Raw genomic sequence first — 8,916 nt, 5'->3', positions numbered from 1 at the left:
AGAAACCCAACCACTTCAAATGTATGGTTTTCAAACTGGGTCTTCATGTTTATTTATATTCTGCTCTTTTTACCCCAAATCCATCTTGTGCGTTTAATATTAATCTGTCATAATTTCATCTTCCAGTGCGAACACCTTGCGTATAATGCATACATGAACGGCGAAGGGATTAATTAAGCGTGTCACGCAAACTTTCAAACACGGTACACAAAATATATTGAGCGGGACACTGTTAAAGTATATTCCCTCCACGGCAGACCAGTGCAGGTTACGTAATCTGTGTTAGCCAATGAACTATCCGCACTAGCAAACTACATGCACCTTGGCAGACGAGTACAAATTCTCATTGGTCGAAATGGCGGCAAGTTTTCATTTATATTCATATAACTGACACGAAGGCAGAGTGTACACCACCGACTCTCGCATTTCCAACGACATACAAACGAACCATAAACAGTCTTGAACTCATAGCGACCGCATTGGTGAGAGACTCCTGGGTCATTACGCTGTGCTAGCGCTTTAACCAACTGAGCTTAAGTATCCCTCACAACTTCACTGGTTTTTACAAAGTAGCAGTGAGGCCATCAGCTTTCCAGTAAGAGAGCTATGTTATTGTATCTACAACTTACGTACAACGTGTGTGTGCTAAAGTGCCCTATGCCTGAACAGTGCCTGCTTTATACGCACGTCATATCGAGCTTGTATATATTAGCCCAATGTGTCATTTTGGTGTTTGATTCACACATGATGGTTAACCCAGTTTTGTCAAACCATAAACTTAAGCTATCATAAATAGGAAAAAAAAACCCATTAAAGGATTATTTACTTCCGCGCCCTGTTATATAACCCAAGGCCACATACGTTTACATCTCGGTTTCATACACATATTTACAGCCACACTTAAACAATTCGCTCTGTTTTTAGCCAAAAGGTCCTGCTTTGAAAGTAATATACCTTTTTAATTTCACATGTAGGTTTCAAATCACCAGGCTCTAAGTTATATAAATAACACTCGTGTTGTTAATATGGTTTCCTGTTTATTAGATATATAGAAGAATCACAAGGTCAAATGGAAATCCTTAAGCTTCAATATATATCATCCATTTTAGAATCGCATTTTAAAATCAACCAACGTCAAGACGACAACGGAGGTGGTGAATTCTTCCATGCAACCCTTATTCTTATTCAGTAATTTGATATAGAGAGTGAAATTCTTCCCTTTTCTGAAAGACAATGCTGTTTCTAACAGGCATTTTTAGTGTTTTCCGTAATATCAGAATCCACAAAAACCCTTTTTGTGATGTGTTTGTTATTACATGTGTATGTATGTATTCAAGGATTTGTCCGAAATATTCGCTATATTAGCTATAAGCACTTGAGAGTTCCTCAGGCTTACTGGAACATGTTCACGCAAAAGCATAAAGTCTTCATATACAGGATGTTATTACGGGTTCAAAGGACCCTTTGTCGGAAATTTTAGACTTATTCCAAACGACTCCTAAGTAAGCTAAAAAAAAAAACAAAAAAACAGCGAAGCTAAAATTATAACCGTTTCCCGACATTAAATATCCACGTAAGCCTTATGTTGTGTGCTAATATTCACAATGCTGATCAAAAGCTTATTATTGGTCAAGGACATTCCCCAAGGAATAACTATGCAGAGTTCAAGTAAACAGTTTCCTTCACAGCCTAGATTAAAGGCTCTATTAACATTACAAAGACACAGGCATAACTTTGCTTCAAAGTTGTAGGCCATAATAAATAGATTTAAAAAAAAAACGCTCGGTTAGAACAATTAGAGGTAGCCACATGTAAATGTGATCTGTAGGCAGGCATCTGCATAATTTCTGTAATAAAAGTTTGCTTCCCAGTTGTAACTAATGAGAATCTAAAATTGTGGATATCACTTTGTTATACGTAATGGTAGGATCAGGACGGTTTACACTCATGTCATGCCACACGTAATGGTAGAATCAGGACTGTTGACACTCATGTAAATTTATACGTAATGGTAGGATCAGGACAGTTTACTCTCATGTCAAGCCATACGTAATGGTAGGATCAGGACAGTTCACACTCATGTCAATGTATACGTAATGGTAGGATCAGGACAGTTTACACTCATGTCAAGCCATACGTAATGGTAGGATCAGGACAGTTTACACTCATGTCAAGCCATACGTAATTGTAAGATCAGAACAGTTTACACTCATGTCAAGCCATACGTTATGGTACGATCAGAACAGTTTACACTCATGTCAAGGCATACGTAATGGTAGCATCAGGACAGCTTACACTCATGTCCGTTAAACCGCAGGCACTCACTCACTACACTCAAGTCAAACTATGCGTAATGTTAGCATCAAGATATGACCTGTCATATTGACTAGCAGGATCATTCGTAAATATAGCACCGTGAATATGTACGTATATATGCTTAGAGTTTTACGTCGTACTTAGGAATATTTCTGTCATATGACGAAGAGGAGTATACGTGTGTGTATATATAACTTCTTCTTGTGGCAGGACAAGTCCATGCCGCCAAAGTACTGCGACGACTGAGGTATCACGCTGAAGATACCAGAGATGACACCCCACCCAGTCACATTACACTGATACCGGGCCAGTTAACTAGTGCAAAGCGCCAGGCTAAACCGCAACAACAAACGCCATTTTTAAAATGTTCAGTATTCCAAGAACAACGGTAGGATGGGAACACTGTTCCTCGATATCCAACCATTCATATAGGTAGGATAACAGAATAACCTGGGTACCATTAGAGGATACCAGATCATTCACAGGCTTAAGGTAGGACACAGGATGGATATCCTGTCATTCACAGGCTTAAAGAAGAAAATTTAAATATCAAACAAATACCATTGAAAAGAGTATGCATTTCCTCGCAAGTGCATGCCATAAAAAATTCTAATATGTACCTCAAGTTGATAAATAATAAATAAAAGTCAGCGCAAAATCCATTGTGGGAGACTCCATTTTACCTAAGAATTAGTCCTGATGTCTTCTGTGTTGGGAGGAGAATTGCCGTCGGAAACCGCTGTACATTTTAGGTAGACTTCGTCTTACCAGAAAGTAGCGAACAGTACAGTTCGTTTTCCGCTTGACGATCGAGAAACCTCAATGTTATACGTAGGTTCCGAGTTTACGAGAACAAGCCGGCAGTTTTAACGACTCTCATTGGCTGAGAGGCAACACACCCCAAGCATAAATTACGGGGTGTTAAAGATGGAGGACGCGATGGACTCTGCGATTTATACCAGCTTTGCCGTTTTCAGGCTTTACGTGTATGGCGAAAAAATGGCAAAATTATGCAACAGGCATCACCAGATAGACAAAAATGTGCTCTTTTCAGCCTATAGTGTCATTGTTTTAAGTTTTCTTCTCCTTTAAGGTAGAACACACTGTTGATATCCGATCATCCAGGCTTAAGGTAGAACACACCGTTGGTATCCGATCATCCAGGCTTAAGGTAGAACACAGCGTGCATATCCGATCACCCACAGGCTTAAGGTAGGACACAACGCTGACATCCGGTCATGCACAGGTTTAAGGTACAGGACACAGCGTGGATATCCCATCATCCACAGGCTTAAGGTAGGACACAGCGTGCATATCTGATCATTCGTTACTGTAAGACCGGAACACCTTGAGTGGATATCAAATCATCCACAAACTTAAGGTAGGATACTGCGTGGATGTTCGATCATTCGCATCGGCAATATCGGAACACTATGAGTGGATATCAGATCACAACTTAATGTAGGACACGGCATGGATATCCGATCATTCCCATCGGTAAGACCGGAACAATATGAGTGGATATTAGATCATTCCAACTTAAGGCAGGACACACAGTGGATGTCCGATCATTCGCATCGGTAAGATCGGAACACCGTGAGTGGATATTGGATCATACACAAACTTAAGGCAGGATACAGCGTGGATGTCAAATCATTCGTAACGGTAAGATCGGAACAATATGAGTGGATATTAGATCATTCACAAACTTAAGGCAGGGCACAGGGTGGATGTCCGATCATTCGCATCGGTAAGATCGGAACACTATGAGTGGATATTAGATCATACACAAACTTAAGGCAGGATACAGCGTGGATGTCGGATCATTCGTAACTGTAAGATCGGAACACTACGGGTGGATTTATTTATTTATATGATTGGTATTTTACGCCGTACTCAAGAATATTTCGCTTATACGACGGTGGCCAGCATTATGGTGGGAGAAAACCGGGCAGAGCCCGGTGAAAACCCACGACCATCCGCAGGTTGCTAGAAGACCTTCCCACCTACGGCCGAAGAGGGAGCCCTATGGGCGGATATCAGACCATTCCCAAGCTTAAGGTAGGACACAACGTAGATATCCGATCGTTCTTATCGGTAAGATCGGAACACTATGGGTGGAGAGCAAATCATTCGTATAAAGGCAGGACCAGTACTTTACATATATCTAGGTTTAGACCGTGATGACACCAAGCACTATGGAATGGTTTCATAACAATCATTATGGTCTAGACAAAATTTCATGACATGCTTGTGAACGTATAGTGCTCAAGAATTTGTCACGAATACGACGGCGATGAGGTGTATAGGAGGTGGAAAATGGAGTTCCCCGAGTAATCTGCCGTTTTTCGCCATGCAGCCATGTACACGCTATTTTATACAGATGAGAAAACCTCCCACCTCTCAGACTCAGTATAATAAGACTTACATCACAAAGAGATCAGCGACGACTGTATGATAATTGGCAAATGGTTACACGTGACCGGTCAAATAAGGCCACAGATCATTTCACCTCAGTTAGGGTTTTATTCCCACTGTCCATCACTATGGTGTAATTAGAGAATTAGGTAGAAAAAAAACTAGTGCTGTTAAGTTGCGATTTATTCATGTCTAATGTCTCATTTGTCACAGGCCGAGCCCATATTGTGAGAACGATCTTCAGTAGTTGCTGTCTTTCCCAGAACGGCCAGGGAATTTGTAGATCCCGCCATCACTCTTTAAGGAGCCTTGCTGATTGCAAGCAGTCAACAACGCTTGTTTGGTCGTTCGTTGAAGAGCACGTGTCTTTCACCAACATGTTGACCAAGGTCCCTGGTTGACGTTGGGCACTCAACCCATACAAATGACTGCAAGTATATATTAAGTAAACCAAATTATAGCTATTATAGTATAGCTTTAAACAAAAATCAAACAAATAAATACATTTTGGCTTAAATGTGAAGCGTGCCGTGGAACCTTGCCTTTTAATGAATTCTTCAAGAGTTGTAACGAAGATTTTTCTGGTGGAATTGATATGCAATTACGATCTAAAAACCTGTGGCGAATTTGCTGATGGGGCTGTCAAATGAACAGGGTGACCTGGTAATCCCAGTAGATTTGGGAGACATCATACTCTAGAATCAGCAGACAGTTTTCTAATTAAGCTCGGAATTGAAACCAGTCAGACAGGTGTATCTTCCAGAGCGTAATGAATTTCAAGCTCTTGGGACTGTAAAGGAAAAGTGGGAAAATATATGTTTGGCATTCATCACAAAACCCATGACAACTTAATACTTAGGCCTTCACTTTTTACCAACAGAAGGCAGGTTCTGCAGGTCATACTGGACTCTTCGACAGCTATGTGTTTTTTTGTTTGGCTTAGGTTTGACCTCCGTTTCAACACTGTACGTTCAGTCATGTCAGCCGCATCAACAAAACGTCTCACAGAAGATACCAGACATGACACCGCAACCTGTCACAGCACATCGAGCTGGCCAAAATCTGCCTGTTGGAGAGTCGTAGCCGCGTGGTTATGACGCACGCCTTTCAGTCGATATGGATCATCTAAGGCTTGGATTCAAACTTTTCTAGGACAGGCAATATTCAAGATTCTATTATCTGTACAGATGATCCTACCCATGTTTCCATTGTTCTCTGAGTCTTAATTGATCGCAAGAAGCGAACAACGGCGCTCTCTTGTGTGGTCGTACGTGAAGTTCCTCGGCGACCGCTTGACAGTGCGACAGTAAATTGCCAGATTTTCGTGGTTATTCCTGGCACCGCGGTATTCTTAACCCCTAAAACTTGCTGCCGCCGTAAAAGTGCAGGCTTTTTCAGTGTAGCTTTCAACAGCAAACAAGTAAATATCTTATCTTTATATCCTCTTATGTTTTGTGAGTTGCTAGGTGAGAAAGGTCCAAGATCTCGCCCATATGACTTATATGACACGTGACTTGAAGGTATGACAAGACTTTGGCTTCAGTCAGGGCGCGCTGGAGGCCGTTACCATTCCGCCATGAAAATGTTGTTGGCGATGTGCATGACGCGATATCTATATCCATGACGAAGCCCAGCAGGCTTGGATCGTTTTACATCTGTACATCTTACAAGAGTACCGACAGATTTCGTCACCTTGTTGCCAAAGTTCATCGTGAAAGTTTCGATACTGTTGCGAAAATAACCAATACCCTGGCACAGGAAATATCTGCTAGACAAGCAACTTTGGTCCATAGAAACATGTAGAATTTCGAAGGGAAATACCACACACCGGACTACGAAACCTGAGAAAAACCTACAAGCATGGACCTTATAAGGGGCGCTGTATATACTCCTTTGCTTAAAAACCCCGATATCAGATATCAGCCTTTTGAGATCACCGTCCTTCCGTATTCGGCTTACCACACTTCAGGCTACGTAGAGCTCTGTTTATAGCGTGTCCGCTGCATTTCAGATTTAACTTCGACCTCCTGCAGAAAAAAAAAGCCCAAGCCACTTGACAAAGTATAAAGTGTAAAATTTCCAAAAGAATGGATAAAAAAGCGAAGAATGATATAAAAAAACATCTGAAGTTCTAGTGACGTTAAAACTTAGCAAGCCTTACAATTTTAACGTCAATGATTTACAACTTAAGCTTACAAATCTCCCCCAAACGTGAATGGAGGAGTTGCCGGATATATCCATAATACAAGGCAGAAATCGTGCATGCACACTAAGAAACTTTAGATAAGCTCTCTCACAAACACAGGAAACGGTTGGGATTGTCAAGGAGATCGGCGGATTAAGCTGGAATGGGTGCGGAGGCAACGGCCGCTAAGCATCTGGAAATCGAATTAAGCCAGACGTCACAGAGGATAGAGAGCGCTGTACAGGATTTAAATGACGTCATACACTGGAGCGGTGTGGGGCATGGTGACATTAAGAACCAATCATAGGTTATTTATAAACAGAAACTATAGTCACTTCAAAACCACAAATCTGCGCCATGAGTATACAAATTCCCGCACTTCAGGAAATATATACACGGCATTTCTCTCATTGGTGTGAATGGTGAAGAATCGTTGAAAAAATCGCTCAGGATCCCGAACTGAAATACCATCAAAATTTAACGGATTCGTCCTTAGTCCAAGACCAAGGAGGGCACAAATTTTCACCCAAACCTCTGGAAAACTTTTTCGTGAAGTTAAGGTAATAAATCAATCAAAATTTTTAAAAAGACAAATAAACATACATGTACCTTCAAGCAGTCATGATGAAGATATAACATCTTATAGACAATATAGCAACTCAAAAGATGCTCTATCAGGATTGTATGCAGGTTTATTTTATTTTATATACTTGAATGGTGTTTTATGCCGTATTCAAGAATATTTATATATACGACGGCGGCCAGCATTCTTCTGGGAGGAAACCGGGCAGATCCCAAACAAATCCACGACCATCCGCGAGTTGCTGGAAGACTCAAGAGCGTCGGAAGCAATTTGAAAGTGGTACGGGCATCGGTCGACTATCCCAGCATAAAAAGGAGTGTCCAAGGGCCACCCAGACTCCTACGCTTTGCGTAGCTAGACGCTTGGAGATGCCCTGAAATCGTTTTACAGAGTTTTTATTCTTCACATGGGTCCATTGTAGTTTCATTTGCTTAACAGTATACAGTGTACATGTATGTGCATTTTGTTGGTCGCCATTAAATTGGTTTGACTTCTTTTTCCTTTTTGATTTTATGGATGAATAGTCGTACTGCTTCCGACGCTAATGAGACCCCATGAAGGTTTAAACAAGATACGGGCAACAAACATTGTAGGACAAGGAACAGCGGAAATATTATCCGACATGTATCTGACACGTAGAAGAAAATCTCCGCCATTACGGTCAGGCGTACAAAGAAAAGTTCTTGAAGTGGAGATTGAAACAACAGCTGATGGTTATATACGCTACACCCACGGAGCCCAACGAGTGCTAAGGCGAGTACTAAAGTACGCATGATGAAGTCATCAAACTTTTACATGACTGTTGCTGTCTCATGTTTCGAACACGCATTTTTTGCCCTCGAAAAGTCAAATGGCTTATCCATCAGATGGGTCACATTATTCCAACGTACTCTAAGAAAGTTGCCATCTTACAGCGACATCTTCGGTCTGAAGCACTCAACCTCAGACAGGGCATTCGTTTAAAAGAAAAGACAATGCTTTACCAAGTAAATATATTCCCACGTGAAGTTTTACAAGCATACCTTTATACTTTTGTGATGTTGTATAATCCAGAAATCGCAGTTCAACACATTGAGAAATTCGAAAGCGCCGCCACTTCATCAATTCCCCCCCCCCCCACCGCCCACCCCAGTCAAGCAGACGCGAGTTAATTCTATATCCCGAGAACTAAACTGCTTCAGCTGACGTCATGCTATATGAATTTGATTCATGGGGTGACCATTCACGCCCAAACAATATGGTTGTGGCCGTTTAGGTCTGCTTCTCCTCTGTTCCGAAATAATTAATTTGGTAAAATGGACTCGTATATTCTGAGAATAACGATCACATGCAGAATACGAGTAGACATTTGAAAAATTGTTTCATACTAAACTTCACAGGGAACTTCCCTCGTCTTTCTCATGATTTCTTGTCT

The sequence above is a fragment of the Liolophura sinensis genome, chromosome 1 (genome assembly GCF_032854445.1).
Source record: "Liolophura sinensis isolate JHLJ2023 chromosome 1, CUHK_Ljap_v2, whole genome shotgun sequence".
In the NCBI taxonomy this organism is placed as follows: Eukaryota; Metazoa; Mollusca; class Polyplacophora; order Chitonida; family Chitonidae; genus Liolophura; species Liolophura sinensis.
Note: the sequence above shows the minus strand (reverse complement) of the source record.